This window comes from Xenopus tropicalis, chromosome 1 (assembly GCF_000004195.4).
Source record: "Xenopus tropicalis strain Nigerian chromosome 1, UCB_Xtro_10.0, whole genome shotgun sequence".
NCBI lineage: Eukaryota > Metazoa > Chordata > Amphibia > Anura > Pipidae > Xenopus > Xenopus tropicalis.
Genome location: NC_030677.2, coordinates 72,686,189 through 72,706,569, shown reverse-complemented (window position 1 = coordinate 72,706,569; position 20,381 = coordinate 72,686,189).

Genomic DNA, 20,381 nt, shown 5'->3' with positions numbered 1-20,381 from the left:
CTGTAACTAACACAGTAGCCTATCATAGACCATTTTCCAGACTTACCTTACACGCTCCTGTAAACCAGTGATCCCCAACCAGTGGCTTGTGAGCAACATATGGCTCACCACTCCCTTAGATATTGCTCCCAGTGGCCTAAAAGTTGGTGCTCATTTTTAAGTTTCTGACTTGGAGGCAAGTTTTGAAAGCACAAAGACTCCAAGTGAAGCCTCCTGCAGGCTAGCAGTCCATATGGGGCTACCAAATAGCCAATCCCAGGTCTCATTTGTCATCCTTAAGGAACTTTTTCATGCTTGTGTGGCTCACCAACACTTTTTACATCTGAGTGTGGCTCACGAGTAAAAAAAAGTTGGGGATCCCTGCTGTAAACCTAAAACTTTTTTCAAATTTTGGATAACATTATCACCTTTGTAATGCATTCATAATACAACTACTTCTGAAACACATTTATAGTTTGTGGTGGATTTGTAATAATAGTGACAATTCCCCTGTAGTTCATTAAAATACATTTCATGAGCAAGTAAGTTTGTAATTGATGGGGTAGTGAGGTGCTGAGCTGTGAAAGAAGGAACATGGCAAATCACTAGCTACTCAGAAAAAGTGAATGCCATAAATGTAGTCTTATGTCTATGAATGCAAAATGCCATGTGTAGAACATCAAGAAAAACTGAACATGAATAAAACGACACAATTTTAGTGCCTCAATCTTTAATCACTGTGTAACTCCAATTAGCTTTTGCTCTTCTGTTTTTTGTGTAGACTTCATCATTTTCCTTTCATCTTCTATTAATGTCAGGATAATTGTTCTGTCTACTCCTCCTCCTCTGCTTGACCCTGGCCTAAAGACTATTTTTAATTCATCTTTTTCGTCTTTCATGTTCTTAGTAAAGGAACACTTGCAAAAAAAAAAAAAAGTTTCAATTATAATAGCAGCCATGTAAAGGTTGAGGTAAGGATCTGTTTTACATTCCTTGATTACACCAACTGTTCAAAAGAACCTAAACGTAATAGGCAATTAGCAAAGGCACACGTGTTTGACAACAACATAAATTACCTGCGAATAATGGCGCCTCATTAAAGTAATCCTCTTCGCTTAATTTTTTGCAACAGCATAATTTACTGGCAAGGAATACCTATAGTGTTCCCTATACTTTAAATCCATTAGCTGGTTGGGTATTAAATAGGAACCAGAAGAAAACACAGTGGAATGTGGCAGTCAAGCTTGAACAGTTAAAAGCCAAATTAATTATAGTCCATTAAAAACATTAACAGCAGCATGGCGGCAACACTGAACTGGGAGAAACATTTGGGGAAGGGGATTTGCCAGTTGATCGCATTTTGGACACAGCACCTTTAATCATGCCATGAAGGGTGAATTATGTTTACGAAAGTGCATAAAAGTCTGTGGTTGGTGACACGGCGCATAAGATCTGGCTTTCCTCATCTTTAAGTGGAAGTGCATGTCGAGGTCTAAATGTTACATTGCTGCCTGGAGTTTATTCGTGCTCCATGCCATGATGCATGAAAGAAACGTTATGTGGCTCAAACATTTGTGGATGAAACCCACTGATACACTTTTTTAATGTTAATCTTGTATATACACTATAGATTAGAGAGTTGCTTTTATGTATGAAGAAGGTATGTATAAATCATTTTAAAAATGTCATAACTTAATATAAAAATGTTCAAAGTAATATTCCTTAAGTTCCTTAACTTAAAAAAAAATGGACTTTTTTCAGTGAGTTGTTCTAAATGCCAGCTGGTTCAAAATATAAAACACAAAATCTTTCTTCTGCTGATGCTACGGTGTTTTATCTTACATATAAATAACACTCTGCATTAATTACTTTTATTTAATTCCCCCATTAGTTTGTTTTGTGATTGTTTAAATACAGGTATGGGACCTATTATCCAGAATGCTTGGGTTTTCCGGATAAGGGATCTTTCCGTAATTTGGATCTCCACACCTTGTATCTATTAAAAGATTATTTAAACATTAAATAAACACAATAGGAGTGTTTTGCATCCAATAAGGGTTAATTATATCTTAGTTAGGATCAAGTACACTGTACTGTTTTATTATTACAGAGAAAAAAGAAATAATTTTAAAAATTAGAATTATTTGCTTATAATGGAGTCTATGGGAGATAACCTTCCTGTAATTCAGAACTTTCTGGATAAAGGGTTTCCAGATATTGGATCCCATACCTGTACTATACTAAATTGAGAAACATGTGACATATCTTTCACTAGTAAGGACAAGATTTGCAGTCAGGAAAGATTATTGGTCTAATAATCCCTGACTTGTCACACATGCCCAGATGGGCATTATGACTGAAATTGCCCAAACTGTGTGAAAGTCTGAGCATATATAGCCAGCTGAATCAGAAAAGGGGATGTTCTGAATTGGCCCAAATGTATCAAGAGACTCAAGAGAGGCCTTATCAGCCATCAACATCTACCTCTGCCTCTAACAGTTCTTTTACTGTGAATTTAGGAAATTGAAAATAATTTTTTAGTCTTCTTCTGATGAACTTTCGGATACCGACCGCACGTTTAAATGCAACGATCTGAAACTGAAATTGTAGGATAAAGCCCTAAAAATACAAATCGAAGGATGTTCTGAATATGGAATAGTTGGCAGACACCAATTGTACAAAAGTGACTTTCATTGTAGGTCCCCCAAGGATATTGTCTGACACACAATACATGCGCAGAGTTTTTCATTAGTCAACCAAAATTTTCTACCCTGGCCGATCGACTAAACAACCGATTGCCATGATTAATTATTGGGATGATAATTTGGAGACGCACAGTCTAAAAATCATACAAAACTAGGTTTGTTAGAATTTTATCGGTACATGTATAGTCAGCTTAAGACAGCAAAAAGGTTAGTTTTCAACTGTCATTAAAAAGTTCCATAAGGGGTGATTAACTACAACCAGAGAAGAGAGCACCCCTTAGTGATTATTAGGCCAGTTCTTCTTCCCTTAATGTATCTGTGGTCTGTACCTCGCACTAAATAAAAAATTCCAGTGTGAGGTGCAGACAGAAGCATCATTGGGCTCATCCTCTGCTGCTCCCTAACTAATTGATGCAATTAGTGATTTCAAAAAATAATCAGTATGCACAAATGTGCCAGAGGTCTTAGGCTTAATGATCAGAGCAACATTTCAGGCCTTATTTGGCCTTATATTAACTTGAAAAAGGCCTAACAAGGCAAGGGAGGATCATGCTAAGCCATGATGTAAAATAAAGGTGTTTCTAATGATGATTTCATTTTGCTGTCCATATGTATTGACCAGGCGATGAGTGGCATTTAAAGCATATGCACCTGAAAAAGTCTGTAGCTGATGATTATTTTCTGCCACAGGGAATGAGGAACCAAAAATCAATTATCACACCCACTACCAGACTATGTGTCCACCTGGTTTCTACTAATGGGATTATCACATTAACAGAAAAGCTGCGTGAGGTGAAAAGGGAAAGCATGGGAAGAAAACAATATCCATTTAATAGAAAGCAAAGTCTGCAGCATGACACACCACACTTTACAGAAGCTTCAGATGTTGGTTGGACAGTGATAGTACAGTAGTTCAGCTATAGCTTGAGGGCCTCAGGTTGATCATTCACTATATATATTCTAAAAAGTATGTAACATGTTGCTTGGCACAAAAATTAAACAATGATGGAAATATTGGATATGGATATTTTTCATTATAGGAACACTGGCGCCTCACTTCTGTAAACTCCTGCTGAGGCCCTTTTGAAAATGACAAACCAAGGGCATGGTAGGAATTATAGTGTATGTTCATATTGCAGTGCTCCTTTAAGCAGGGGACTGCAGTCAGTGTGAGATTCAAAATTTTTGTGCAATATGCAATTTTTCTTACATATTTCTATTTTTACCAAACACACTAATGGAGTCATGTACTATGACCCTGGATGCCTCATAGTGCACATTCAAAACAACTTGTGTTTGGGTGTGGATAAGAATTGTCCTTGATAAAGACTTTTCCAATGAAAAGTCAGGGTAATTCTCATTTTGGTATTTTGTATCCACTTGCCTGTATTTCCTTGTTACACTTTGACTGGGTGGTTTGTATTTGAAAACTGATGCTAAGTTTAATGTACTATGTTGTGTATAGGAGACTTTTTTCTATAAAGATTACTTTTTTTGTAGTACAGTTTTGGTTTAATTTATTTAGTGTGCAAGTCCTGACTGGTAGTATTGTATATCCTTTGGGGGCTTAATGACTCTTTCGTACCTTCCATTTGCTTATTTGGGGGAATGATGTCATAAAGGCACTAAGTTTGCCCAGGTGCAGTAACCTTTAGCAACCTACCAGCAGGTAGCATTTACTGGTCACCTGTTTAAAAGCAAACATCTTATTGGTTACAATGGGCTACTGCGCCATTTTACATATGGGGTATATCTGCTATTATAACAGAGTACCCTCCATTAATTGAAATTTCTGTAAATTTCCTGAATGCTCGGAACCTGGGGTTTTCCAGATAAGGGATCTTTCTGTAATTTGGATCTCCATACCTTAACTCAGCTAAAAATAATTAAAATATTAAATAAACCCAATAGGATTGTTTTGGATTCATGTAGCTTAGTTAGGATCAAGTACAATGTTAGGATCAAGTACTTTTATTATTAAAGATAAAAAGGAAATCATTTTTAAAAATTAGAATTATTTGCTTAAAATATAGTCTATATGAGATGGCCTTCTTGTAATTTGGAGCTTTCTGGATAAAAAGTTTCCAGATAATAGATCCTATACTGACATCAACTGGCTGTTGTGTGGAGATTGCAATACATATTACTATATGACTTTAATTTTCAGGACGATCAGTCACCAACTATTAATTGAGCATCTTTATGTCATTACTTGGGGTGCTTAAGGCTGGGGGGCAGAATTTAAGAGAATAGCCAGTAAATACATTGCCAGTAAATTCAGATATTCCTGTTGTTATATCCAAATCGTTATATCTAAATATGCACAGTTACACCCCTGATCTCCCTCCAACCCCCTTCCTCTGTTATGCCATATCTCTGTTTTGTCAAGGCTGGTAGCTTCTATTTGCAAAGTTGACAATCGTAGTGGCACCCAGCCTAAATGCAAATGTAACAGAAGAGCTGTGTTATTAGGTATAAAAGGAACCGTTCAGTGTAAAAATTAAACTGGGTAAAATAGATAGACTGTGCAAAATAAAAAATATTTGTTAGTTAGCCAAAAATATCATCTATAAAGGCTGGAGTAAGCAGATGTCTAATATAAAAGCCAGGAACACTACTTCCTGCTTTCAGGGGGGCCACATGGGACATAACTGTTCAATTAGTTTGTGAGCATACAAGTCAGATTCAATAGTAAACTAACTGAACGTTTATGTCCCATGTGCCCCCCCTCAAGTCACTGTTTGGTTTCTGACTGCTAACAGCTTAGAGAGCTGTAAAGCAGGAAGTAGTGTTCTGGATATTATGTTAGACATCTGGCCACTCCAGCCTTTATAGATTATATTTTGGCTAACTAATTATAATTAAAAGTTTTTTTGCACAGTCTGTCTATTTTACCCAGTTTCATTTTTACACTGAACTATTCCTGAACTACTATTAAAAGGAGCAAAATAAAAAATCATTGCAGTGGTTCTATATAATTACTCATTTCTCTAATCAATGGGGTTACTGTCAGATTTTATTTATATATTTATTTTACTTTAGTTGTCTAAAACTAGGTTTTTACATTGTTCTATGGATGGAAAAGTTTTTTGGTTATGAGTTACAGCTAGAGCAAAAAAATCTTAGCTGTCCTTTGTGACGGTGGCACAAGAAGACCCTGGGAAGAGATAATCTCTCACTTCTTTACTGACTGGAACCACGCCCTGATTGACAGTTAACTTGCAATAGATGGCAATGTTCTAAATTTCTCAGTGCATTAGTGCCATGTTCCATGTACAAATCGTAGCCTCTCACTAGCCTGACACAGTAAACTATTTTCTACTTGAAATTTATACACATATTTCACAATAAATCCTGATGTATAATAGCCATAATGGCTGTTTCTAAGGAATATAAACGGCTTTCATGGCTGATTAAACCTCTCAGACTCACTGCACTACAGCACTTAATCACTATGGCAGATGTTTACTGCCTAGTGTATTACCTGGAAACAGACAAAATTCATAACTGTTCTTCTGTGCCTCTGACTCATTGTTCTAGTTAAAATTCACTTCATATCCAAAGAACTCTAATTTCAATTATTTCAAATTAATTTTTTCTGACGATGGTTTGCTTTTTAGATAAAAAGTACATAAATATTCTATTATGCATCATGTAATATGCAGAGGATAAAAGTAGAATCTTTACATGTCATTTGAAACAGTCCTTCTGTTTTTAATTTAAACAGAGTGATTAAGGAAATCTATTATTGCCATGCTCTTATAAACTATCGCTCTTTCAATGGGAGTGCCAGCATTCACAAGAATTCTATCATGGGACTACAGTATGTGACAGCAAATATGTATTTTCATTAAAAGCTCTACAATTTCAAATTACTTTCTTATTATTATCATTTGTTTATATCACGCTGACATGTTTACGAAGTCCTTTACAGAGACTGTTCATCATTTAGATCAATGGAGTTTACAATTTTAGGTCCCAATCACAGCCACAATACACTATGGTAAATTTTACGGGATAACAGCTAACCTGCATTTTTTGGTTTTGGTGTATGAAAGCATAAAATCACATCCATAATTAAAATTAATTAAAATTATGGTTTGTGGCAAGTAATATTGTATGTCTAAAGGGCTATTTTACAAACACAAGTGCAAGTATACTCATGCTAAAAACAGGCACAAGGTATGCCTGTGTATATGTTCACATATGTATGCCATTCATTTAAGACACTTGCATCCAAGCAAGCTTCTTGCACTTCCATATTGTAGAGCTTGGGACCAATGCGTCCGCACTGCCCCCCCTAGGTTGAGTGTACCTGTTGACTGTGGAAACCTTGAGCTACAACCACCTTGAGGCTTCCCTCAGTATGCTACATCAATAGGCGCAGATGGTGAGCATCTAAAGTGACCCCACTACACTCCTGCTACAAGCATTTTAGCCGCATCTTACAGGAAGCATTTGTGATGAATCTGTAAGGCATCCCTTTTGAAACCCGTTTGGCGCAAAACACATGCGCTGTGTGCACTTGTTAGCGTGCTGGTGTGTACAGTTGCGCACAAGTCTGTATGCAGGTCTTTGCATACGATGTTGCACATGGAAGCGTGCTTGTGCTGCTGTGCACATTTTGCAGCCAAAATTAGGGTTTAAAAAGACTCTTAAGGAAGCAGTCATTGCTTGGTTATAGGCCTAGCTGCTGGTGGTTATTTTTTGTGATTCTACTGACTTTGACCTCTGCCTTATTAACAGATTCTGCCATAACTCTGCCTGTATCGGCCTCTTCCAGGTTAACGAAATTGCAGAGTCCCCTTGGTGTGCTGCATCAATAGGCGCTGTATACTCACCAAAAATATCACACACCAACAGTGTTAAAAAGCTGAGCTCGAAAAGTGACACCATTCCCACTACAAACTTCATGCCTTGAAGATTTAGGGTTGCAATAATAGGAGTAAGAACTTTCATAAACACCCTGGGGGATGTTGTATGACCAAATAAAAGGGCTATGTACCGAATCTCTAGAACTCTCTGTGACTTTTCACTAATCAGTCCCCTGGACTTAAAGTTTGGACAATGGATCTGAGGATTGCCATCTTGAGGCTCTCACATGAAGACACTGATTTAGCAATTTCAAATTAAGGATCACCCTCATTTTTTTATTTTGTTTCCTTCTTAGAAAAAGATGCAAATAAATTCCTTTGGGGAAACTCCACTTACACTTACACCTACACTCCAATAACTTTGTTTACAGGAAAGTCCTGAATGAGGACATATAGAGCTTCTATTGCCTCTTGGCTTGTCTGAAGATATAAAATGATGCTGAGGTTTGTTATTTCAAAAGTCCAAAATGCTGACACCTCCTGAACTCACCTGATTTGGAGGGCCTTGCATTGCCAGAGGGCCTTTCATTGGCTTTCCCAGGGTTACATAGTCTGGCCTCTCAATAAGAACTTTTAGGGTTAAGACACACAGAGCTACTAGTAGAAGCTACATTTTCATGGCATCATCCAGAAAATACCCCGCCATAGACAATACTGAGAATTGCCAATGCTAAACAACACATAGAGACAATTATCAGCAAACAATCAGCATTGTCTATTTTAGTAACTGTGACAAAAAGCTGCTACTAGTAGCTCCGCGTGTCTTCACCGTTAGAGCTCTTTAAAGGCATACTTCTGCCTCTCTTTTCTTGATATAGAAAAAAGGAAGCTGCCGAGGCTTTACACTTGATTTGGTTTGGTTCCAAACAGCAAATTAACAGTGAACGCAAGTATACAAAGGTGTTGTTTGGATTGGGTATCAGCATTTCAGTGGTGGAGCCACAAAGATCTTCTTGCCATAACTGAGAAACCCATAAACTTGATTAACAACTTGACAGAGTGCATGGAGGCTTATGTCATAAAATTATTAGCTATTTTAACATTCTGCACTGTTACATCCTTGTAACACTCATTCTTAGAGTTTCTCGCAGTTGGCTCTAGCCAAAAATGTTAATGCCACGTGACAATTTAAAGGAACAGTAACACCAACAAATTAAAGAGTTTTAAAGTAAATTAAATAACTCTACTATAGTTTATATATAGTAAGCTGCTGTGTAGCCCCGGGGGCACCCATTCAAGCTGGAAAAAAGGAGAAAAGGCACAGGTTACATAGCAGATAATGGATAAGCTCTGTATAATACAATAGTGTTTTATCTGTTATATGCTATGTGCCTGTGCCTTTTCTCCTTTGAATGGCTGCCCCAATGGCTACATAGCTGCATTCTTTATATAAACCATAGTAGTGTTTCTGAGGCAAACACACCAGTTGTACCAGTGCAGGGCAGCAGTACATTTTATTGGAATTTCTTTTATACACTTGAATTTTTTGGCTTCCTTTAAGCCAAATCATTGCATGCACCACCGCCACAGGTGAATTAAGACACACAACATGTTGCCTAAGCTTCATAGCAGTCTTGAGAGACTCCCCTTCATCCACTGGAAGGGTCCCTCTTGCTACTCAGGATATGGATGCATCCACATTTGGAGACTTATTCCAAAATGTTGTCTTCCAATGCAAAAGGAAACATTTTCTTCTTCTTGTCAGGAGTTTCCTATTTTGAGATAACTTAAAGACATCATGCACAGGAATAGATGATGCATTATATATTCCTGAGTGCTAATGGCTTTCTATACTTATTCAGATTGCAATGGTAAATTGCTTTACTACATTTTTTTTTAAAAATGTGTGCAGGTCATATGAACAGATCCTACTCTGCATACAGGAGTGCTACAAGCAGGGCCAGGTTAACAATGGAGCTGATAGGACCATCATATGCATCAAAACTGCATAATACTGTAAAACTGTATAATACTATAGCGTTGTTACAAACATTTTAATATTAAACACTGGTGGCAATGGTGTTGCCAACTGAAGGCAACTCATGTTGCCTTCCATTGTCTTTTTGCATGCCTTCCCAGGGAGGGGAAGATGGGGTAAAAAAAGCAGAAGGGTAAGAGAGATGAAAAAAACACTAAGGGGCTGATTTACTAAGACACGAATTCGAATCTGAATTGGAAAAATTCCGATTGGAAAAAGAACATTTTGCGACTTTTTTTTGCGTATTTTTTGCGGTTTTTTCGGCGCCTTTACGACTTTTCGGAAATTGTCGCGACTTTTTCGTTACCAATACGATTTGCGCAAAAAAACGGGAGTTTTTCGTTGCCATTACGACTTGCGCGAAAAAACGCGAGTTTTTCGTAGCCATTACAATTCGCTCGTATCTTGTCGCGACTTTTTTGTATTGAGCGCTCGTAAGCGGCGGGCGAAACTTTCAGACTTAGCATGATTTTGTAAGCCTCCCATAGGACTCAATGGCACCCTGCAGCTCCAACCTGGCCCAAGAAAAGTCACCATACTGAAGCTTGAATGAATCCGAATGTTTCGTACTCGGCGCGAAAGCTGCGAAAAAGGCGCAACTTTTCGCGCAAGTTTTAACGCTATGAAAAAATCACAACATTTTGCGCAACTTTCGGAATGGCTACGAAAAAGGCACGACTTTTCGCGCAAGTTTTAACGCTACGAAAAGATCGCCAGATTTTGCGCAACATTCGGAATGGCAACGAAAAAGTCGTGATAATTTTCAGAAAAATCGCCAAATACCGATCATTACGAAAAAAACGCAATCGGACGCATTCGGCCCGTTGGTGAGTAAGTAAATGTGCCCCTAAAAGTATGGGGGAGGAGTAAAGAAAAGGAAAAAAGGAAATAGGTGATGTAGAAAAAAATTTAAAAAAATCATTTTTATGATTTAGCTTGCACACACCATATAGAAAACTTCTAGTAGGCATGGTCTCAATAAATGTATGTGGTCTCTAAATGTGGGTGGTGGACTATGCAAATTTCTCATTACAAAGTTGATATAGAACCATAAAATAGGATATACTTTATTGATTCTTGTAATTACTGCTAGGCTTTTTCCATATCACCACAGCAAAACCTACATTGGATATTGGGTTTTTGTTGCCTGTGTTATATACCCCTGCTTGAAAAGAGTTAAAATAAAGTCTATTCTCCTACCAAATTGTTGTCACCCCCCCCCCCCCCACCACCACCAAAAAAAAACTCAACACACATCCCAGCAAACTCAACATACATCACAGCAAATGGGTTGATTTGTATAGGACAAATAAACAGCAGGAAATGTACAATTGAAGGGATGCTGCTGTTCTTTATCTCAGCCTGAATAGTATATTTTCTGCTGATCATTAACCTTGATAATTATTTTCATGCATTTGTTTTCAGCGAGTGCTTTTGTGATGCCGTGGGGAAGCAGGTGAGAGCCGAATTAGGTGCACATTATGAGCAGGGCCAGTAGCGGAGGTTTTTCAGCTGCCTGTTAATGATGGCTGCTCTTGTGCTTATATATTGGAGGTCTTGGACGTCTCATTAGACCAGTTCAATTCTGTCTCCACAGCAACATCTCATGTCTTCCCTGACACAATGGCACAGCTTGAGAACTTAGAGCCCCGTGAGGAAGCTGACTTGCATACATTGCCCACTGCTGGATAGCAAGAACACAGTGACAGGAGAGAAAGGAATGGGAATCGCTAGAGAGTGTGGGGCTGATTAGTGCGTGATAATAAAAAAAATAAATCCTTCAGCTCTCCCTGCCACTGCTGTGATTCACTGTAGAAGTCTGATCTCAGCAGCAGCAGGTGCAATATGCATAGCACGGAACCATAGTTTATACCCTGAATTTTAAAATGCTTCACGTGTAAAAAGAGCTTTGTCTGTAATTAGCAACATTTTATCCAAATCACAGAATAGGTGAAGCCAAATTAAGATTTAGCAAAAATGTAATTAATCCCAGAACAGTACCGCTATTCAGGCTTTTCACCTACATGCCCCCACCCTGAAATAAGGAACTGAAACACCTTGGTTAAAGGTTTTTTTTTTCTTTAATTTCAATAAGCAAAAATCTTGGGTGGAGGTGGGAGGGTGGAAGGTTTAGGGGGATAAAGGGTAAACAAAAGAGATGGGGAAATGTAGCATGTGACACTAGAGAGACATTTCACTTTTCTTTTACAGGGACAGGGGTGGAGGGATTTTAACAACAAAAAGACCTATCATTCTGGTAACAATTGGATCTTATATCTACATTGTCATCCTAATTTTAATAAGGGACCCTATTTTTATGATACTTGCTCTACCATAACAAAGTAAAGCACATCACCAGGCTACATAGCACTGCCCTTAAATGTATGGTTTGGCTTTTTTATAAGAAGAGACATGGTTGAGGCCATGCCATTTGCCTACATACAAATACTTATCCACAGATTGGAACTCTGTAAAGGCCCTGATATGGTGTGCCACTTCACACCTTCCACAATGACGGGGTAATGTGGATTCTGCCCACAAAGAATTTATAGCTAAAAAATCAGGGATACTTAAGACAATGAAATTGAAAGGTACTAATATGGCTAGAAATGCATCATTTTATATACTGAACTTATATCACCAGCCTAAACATTTAGCATTACTATTACAGAAGCTCACCATCTTGGATTTTTTTGTGTCAGTGACCCTGCACACGCTCAATGTTCAAATCATTGTTTCAGATCATCAAGAAGATAACTAGGTTTGCCTGTCATATAAACCTATGCTCCAGGGCTGATTATTAAATTCTGATGCTTATTGCACTTGTTTCAAAGCTGACTTGTATGATGACAATTATGGGCTTATTTATCAATATTTGAGTTTGTGAATTAAAGTTTGTTATTCTAATTCGAAAAAACATTTTGAATGCTTGCTTATTTATCAATAAGGAAATTTACAGTTGAGGACAGGAATGATATCATGATGTCATGCATGTCCATGTGATGTCACTTCTGCCCACATTGCAAGCTACATTCCTACCCCCTCACCTCTGTTGCTGGTTTTTGTAGAAAAGAATGTGGCAGCAGTGGGAGAGTTTGAACATAGAATCTATGCTCTGTGGATAAAAGTACTGAAGTGCCACTGACTGTAGATTCTACATTCAGCAGCACTTCCGGATGGGGAACCAGAGCAGTGGCTTTTAAAGCTGGTCCTTTGTCCCCCACTCAATCCTCAGCCCCAGGCAATGAGCAGAAGTGGGCCCTTGGGTGTGATCTGCCAGGAGTCCCTAGGCAGCAGCAGATATTCTGTGTTATGCTGGCCTCCTCTGGTTCCTTAAGTCCTCTTTGCCTTTTCAGCCTCTCCAGCCTGCTATTTTCATAAGTACCGTATATACTCGAGTATAAGCCGACCCGAATATAAGCCGAGGTACCTAATTTTACCTAAGAAAACTGGAAAAACTTATTGACTTGAGTATAAGCCGACCCCAGTTACATGGGAGTAGGAGAAACAATAGGTTACCTCAAAGCAGTTCTAATGTGTAGCACTTGCTTCTTCTGAAAGCTCAGACCCAAGCACAATACCCTGAGAAAGAAGTGAGAAGTGACAGGTGTAGGAGAGCACAGTAGCTGGTGGATCCAGGCGAGGTGTGCCTAATATCACTGCAAGAGGGCTAAGCAAAATAACATCTCCTGAATATGAGTTCTGTATAGTAATAAATAAAATATGAGTTCTGTATAGTAACAACAACTAATACAGCTGTACAAACTAAATTCCAAATTGGGAAATATATCCTCCTTCTACATTATAATTGGATATTCACTAGAAGTCAGTGTACTGTTTTCATAATTCCTCGAGGGGGGCCCTCTTGTGCTGTTAGCCAAGAAACATGCCCTCTGCTGTACTATAGGACCAGCCCTTTATTTTCCACTAAAATAAAATATAGTTTCATTATGCTACACTTTTGCCCTTTAACCTGCCATTATTAATGCTCAGTATTGTTACTATGAAGTATCATTTCATAGTTAGATTCACTGAAATCATTGTAATTGCAGTTTACTATAGGGATTAATGATTCTGCAAAACGTTGGGGCCCAGAGCTGCCCATGAGGGCTAAGGCTAGTGCCACACGGGGCAGATTCACAGCCTGCAGATAAACGCAGGCCCAGAATCTGCCCCTACACTTGAAGAATCTGTCCAGGGGCAGGCACAGGCAGTGTATAGCTTCCGTGCATCCCTTAATGGCGCAGCGATGTGCCTCGCAAGTAGATTCCGCAAGTGCAGCTTTGTGAGAGTGGCTGTCTTTGCCCCAGGATCCTGTCCACCAAGTTCGGCACTTACCCCTAGCTTCCGTGCATCCCTTAACTTAATGATGGCGTCGCTTACGATTACGGCAGCACGCACGTTCGGTCATCCAATCGCGCGCAACGATTTACCGTATATATCCTAGTATATGCACGAGTATAAGCCGAGGCTTACTTTTTGAGCACATTTTTAGTGCTGAAAAACTCGGCTTATACTCGAGTATATACGGTAAGTGACACTTACATGCTCACACTTTTACATTAATACACTCTTACATTTACACTTGCACACACACACACATTTTTGGGGGATCCGGGGTTTTGCATATTCACGGCGTTCACACATCCACACACAACGCACACTTTGGCATGTGTAAGCACACATACAACTTCTACAATGTTGTGGCTTTTTTTTTTACCATCATGTAGTTTTTTTGCAGGAAAAAAAATGTTTTACTGCCATTGCCATTAGCATATTCACTAATCACTGTGCAACACCTTTTGTATGTTATTTCAGTGATTTTATTTCATTTTTGGCTTGATACATTTTTAGCTGGTTTATTGCATTTTCAGTTTTGCATAGGTGCTAATTGCTTGTTTGTGGCTGTAAAATACAATTGGCCAAGTGAAACTATTCAAACTGTTATTCTGACCACAGATTAGACTAGGAAAAAAAGCACATTGATTTGAGTGGTTTTATTGTAATTTTAGTGATTTTATTGCATTCTGCATTGTTCATTGTTAGTTGTTTTTGCTAGTGAAAGTCTTTATCCTATACTTTCATTTGGATGCATCTGCAAGCCACATAGTTTGAGAAATCTATGTATATTGGGAATCAAACTGTTCAGTAGACATCTTCCTTCCATTTTTAGGATGTTTCATGCTGATATGTTACAAAATGTGGGGAAAATAATGGGGTAAAATGTAAGCTTTAAAATGCTTTTCAAAAATTTCATAAAATCCGCTATATTTAGCATAACTGTGCAGGTTATTAGTTTGCAGTGGAAAGACATATTTCCCCATTTTGGATTAGACAGAATGTGTACTTTCGAAAAATATAAGATCTCTATACTGTTAGGGGTTCTTATGGCACATAATACACATACTGGGTGTTTATATTGTAACAGACAGCAGTGAAAATTCATATGCCTCTGTATGCGACATAGTTTGGTAAATCTATGCATGTTAGGCATACAACTGTGGTTTATATATTGGATGTTTTATGTTGATTGGTTTTATGTACGCCACATAGTTTGATAAATGTATGTAATTAGAAATAAAACTATTCAGCAGACTCCTGTTGCTCATAAATAGGATGTTTAATGTTGGTATGGTAAGCAATGTGAGGCATATAATAGGAGACAGAGTGGAGTAGAAAGACATATTTAGCCATTTTGGATTTGGTAGAATTTGTTCTTTCTGAAAATATATTATTTTTAGGGTCTTTGTATTATACATAATATGCCTAGAGGGTGCTCATTTTGATAGATAGAAATAAATAAAGAGTGTCAGCCGTGAAAATTTCTATGCATAAATTTCATTTCAGGGGTCTCTTCATGCAGCATGGTTTGGTAAATCTATGCAATCTATAAATCTATGCATACCTGGCTTACTAGTTCACCTAGTAGACCTCTGGCATTCATATTTCAATTTTTTAAGATATTTTATGTTGGTATATTACAAAATTTGGGAATATGATGGAATAAGAGGCAAGCTTTAAAGGGGTTGTTACTTTGAGTATGATGCAGAGGGTTATATTCTGATACAATTTGCAATTGGTTTTCATTTTTTATTGTCTTTTATTGTTTTTGAATTATTTAGCTTTTTATTCAGCTGCTTGGTTTGGAATTTGTGCAGCTATCTTGTTGCTGAGGTCCAAATGAATTGGAAACTTGAAAAAGTCAGAAGAAAAAGACAATTAATTCAAAAACTATAAAAAATGAACAATTAAGACTAATTGAAAAGTTCTCTATAACATATTAAAAGTTAACTTGAAGGTGAACCACCCCTTTAACGAAATTTTTAGGAATGACATAAAAACCTTTTTAGTTTACCACGGCTTTGCTGTTTGGTGCTTTGTCATACGAAGGAACATTTGCCCATTTTGGATTCAGCAAAATATGTACTTTCTGAAAATATAAGGGGTCCACCTACTTATTTTACCACACATAAAACATGTAACATACTGTTTTATTAGTACAAAACATGTATGCACAATGTACATTGTGCAGTCTCTATCTCTCTACATGCCAGATACTTTAATGCTTGTAAGGCTTCAAACTGTTAGTGGACCTATGGCAGTCATATTTAGGATGTTTTTTGTTGGTATATAATGAGATAAGGAGATAAGGTGCTGGAAAGTGAAAACTTTGGGGTTGGAACTCAGTAGTCCCTTTTTTAAATTTGCACAAATTTGTATTTTCCAAAAATATATGGTTTCCTGAGTAAATGTATTTTTTTGTAGCTTTATCCGACATAAAATGTTTTTGAATTGACTTCCAGGATAATTTGTATACATTAACTCCATTTTGGGGTCTCTGCGCCAGATAGTTCGGTGAGTCTACTCACAATGGGCATCACACTGTTTCGTGGGTCTCTGTCATTCATATTTAGGATGTTTTTTTCTTGGTACCTAATACTATGTGGGAGATACGAAGATGGAAATAAATGACGCGTGCAACAAAAAAACTTCCACTGTTTTGCGAACCTTTTCAAAGATTTAAAAAAAAATAATAAACATGCAACCCTTGATCTCTTGGATGGGCCCTCACAGTGTTAGTGGAGGATGGGTGTTGCTGAAATGTAACTCTCTGAGTTGTTAACTCATTTAGGTGCCTGTGGTTCTTAAAACAATGCTAACTCTTTATTTACAGAATTGTAGAACAGCCAACTGCACACACTTCCTTAGATATGCACAGGTATCACACAAATTTGTAAGTGTGAAGCAAAACTGTGGATTTCAAATTTCTGCATTTATACAGCAGCTTTGCTTGTAAGATGTGATTGGAAGGGATCATCTAAAAATACCTGCAAGGTAGCATTAGCATGAGCAGCTGCCTGTGTGATATTACTGCAGGCACATGGAAGGGACTCCTAATGAAAGATCTACGGTAGGTAAAGTGGTAGCGAGCATGCATATGATTGGTGTTATTATGATTGCTCGGGAGCATAAATGTGGCCTTCACACCTTATCAACAAGACAGCACTACTGACTTTTAAGAAAACTTGTTTAGAGGTAAACACAAGCAGATTTGACTTAACTAGTAAAAATCCTAATTACCTATCTCTACAAATAGAAACCTATAGGGCCTAATAAATAATCCCTTAGGAATATGTGCACTGCTTTGGAAATACTCTCTGATGCAACAGATAGAATATTCCTACCCATCTACTTCAGAAACATAAAAACCTACTTTGTGGATAAGCGTCTTATCTCTTCCCCCTATGTACCATGATGAAGGCCAATGTGCAAAACCAAATATTTTTCAAACCTTCATACTATGGAATATAATGGTAGTAGGAATCAGTGGCATAACAAATTGGCGCCAGGCCCCCCTACAAGGGCCTTCATTGGGGCCTGGCACATGGCCACTCACTACTTTATCCCACCCACCCACTGCCTGTGCCTCCACTCCTTCTGTAGCTGGGGGAAGTGCGGCTGGGGAGGGGGTATTTTATAAACTATTTTTTTAAATTTACTTCAAGCGATTACAATCTATGGGGGGTGCCTAACATTTTGGCACCCCCCCCCCCCAGTGATTTTACCTTTTCTTCTCTTTTAAACATACAGATTACATACACTTTAGAGCTTTCAATCTAAAAGGAGAAGAGACTATAAGAAACCAGAGAAATTTCAGCACATTAAGCTCATAATAGTGCAAATACAGTATGATTTCAAGTGAATGCATAATGTTGCCATGAAAATACATCAGACGTAATGCAAACTTTGGTGACATGTAAGGAGAAAATTTGCACTTTAGTAAGTATCTAAGGTGTGGGGCTGGGTAGGATCAGGAGTCAGCAAAGTGAGAGATTTTAGACTGAGCAGCATTACACTTGATTGCTTAAAACTCATTTCTTTTTCTCTCACCCTCATCTAGCTTGGAATTGCTTCAGTATACACAATATACCACAATATACCACAAATAAGGTAAAAATGGTAAATTAATAAATGATAAAGTTTGATACTTGTCTAGTAACCCATAGCAATCAATTAGCCGGCAGCATTTACTGTTGAAAATCATAATTCTGATAAACTGGTATGGGTTACTAGATACAGGCAAATTAAAACCTTATCGCTATCCAAATAGTGTATGCTGAAGCAATACACAGTTAAATGTAGTTGAGAGAAAAAGAAAATTGCTTTGGGCTCCAGTCCTTAAGAAGGATATTAATGAGCTGGAGAGAGTGCAGGGACGTACAGCTAAACTGGTAACAGGGATGGAAGATTAAACTTAGAGGTCAGATTGTCAAGGCTGGGGTTGTTTTCTCTGGAGAAAAGGCATGGGGACATGATTACTATTTACTATTAAAAGATTACAGGGGAATCTTTTTTCCCATAGAAGAGACCAATGCAGCAGAATCACAAGAGGAAAAAACTTTCATTTGAAGCAGCGTAGGTGGTTCTTCACGTTGAGGGCAGTGAGGCTGTGGAATGCCCTGCTGGCAGATTCTATTAATGCCTTAGGAGAGGTTTGGATGGCTTCTTGAACAAGCATAATATCCAAGGCTATTGTGATGAAAAAGGAGTTTTAAATTAACTTTTTGTATGTTATAGAATGGCCAATTCTAAGCAACTTTTCAATTTTCTTCATTATTTATTTGTAATAGATTTTAACTATTTGCAGTTTTTAAATGGGGGTCACTGAGCCTAGCAGCCAAAAAACTATTCCTCTGTAAGGCTACGGTTTTATTGTTATTGTTACTTTTTGTAAGTCTTTTCTATTCAGGCCCTCGCCTATTCATATACGAGTCTCTCTTATACAAACCACTCCCTGGTTGTTAAGGTAACTTGAACCCGAGCAACTAAATAGCTGCTGAAACTCCAGATTGGAGAGATCCTGAACTAAAAATAAAATATCTTAAAAACTACAAATACAAAATAAGGACCAATAGCAAATTGTCTCAGAATATTACTCTCTAAATCACGAACTCGAAGGTGAACAACCCCTTTAAGCTCTACAGTTAGTTGGTATAGGTATTGTTATATGTGAGTGTATAGATAGGTATGTATAAATATGTGCACTGGGGTCATTTGGAGGGGTTTAAAGATGGACTTTGGCCTTTTTTCAACCCTATTCAACTATATGTAACTATGCTTTATGAATTCTTGGAACTGAAGTTTAATGTAAATTAAACAAAAAGATGGCCTCTATACAGCACCTACTTAACTGTTTACATAATTAAAGTATGTAGTGCAGTGAATTAGTTTAAAGGATTCCCCCACGTCTCTCAACATTGCCCTAACTGCTGTACCAATCCAGACCTGCATTCAATAAACTTGATTTGTGCCACAAGATGACACCCACTTACCATGCTGTGATATGCTGTTTTTAACAGCACACTGAGCAGTTCTATGTGTCCCCAGTGGTAAGGTTCAGAAAGTAGGAAGGAGGCCTCTGGAGGGTAGTAACCATACTTTTATTGTGCTTTAACTCTAAAGGCAGCCATACAAATGCTGATACAAACTTCCGACTCAGCCCCTCCAGGCCAATATGCAGCTTACTGGCCTGTGCATGGAGCCGTACCATCAGCCTGTATAGCCTCCATTATGATACTTTTGTTGTGCTGAGGTTCAACTGATCAGCTTTGCTCATTTTGGCCCATTACTTGCATGCCCATGTTGGGCAAAACACTTTTCAGTGTCAACCTCATCAACGAATGACACTTTGGGGCACATTTACTAACCCACGAACGGGCCGAATGCGTCCGATTGCGTTTTTTTCGTAATGATCGGTAATTTTGCGTTTTTTTCGGCGTCTTTACGATTTTTTCTTTAAAACGCGAGTTTTCCGGCGTCTTTACGGTTTTTGTGTAAAAACGCAAGTTTTTCATAGCCATTACGAAAGTTGCGCAAAGTCGCGATTTTTTCGTAGCGTTAAAACTTGCGCAAAACGTCGCGCCTTTTAAGTTTTAACGCTACGAAAAAGGCGCGACTTTGCGCGCAAGTGTTAACGCTACGAAAAAATCGCGACTTTGCGCAACTTTCGTAAAGACGCTGAAAAACTCGCGTTTTTACGCAAAAATCGTAAAGACGCCGAAAAAATCGCAAAAAATACGAAAAAGTCGCAAAATGTTCGTTTCCAATCGGAATTTTTCCAATTCGGATTCGAAATCGTGTCTTAGTAAATCAGCCCCTTTGAGTCTCATGATTTGCTGACAAGTTTTGTGCCATTGCCCTTAAAGTATGAGACAGTAGTGGAAGTAAGTCACATGAAATGGTGGTGTTTTCCCAAGAAATAGAGATGTCCAAGAATTTACAGACACACCACAGAAGAAATGTGTGAGATGTAGCACAGAAAATGCCTTTAAAAGTGATAAGAGA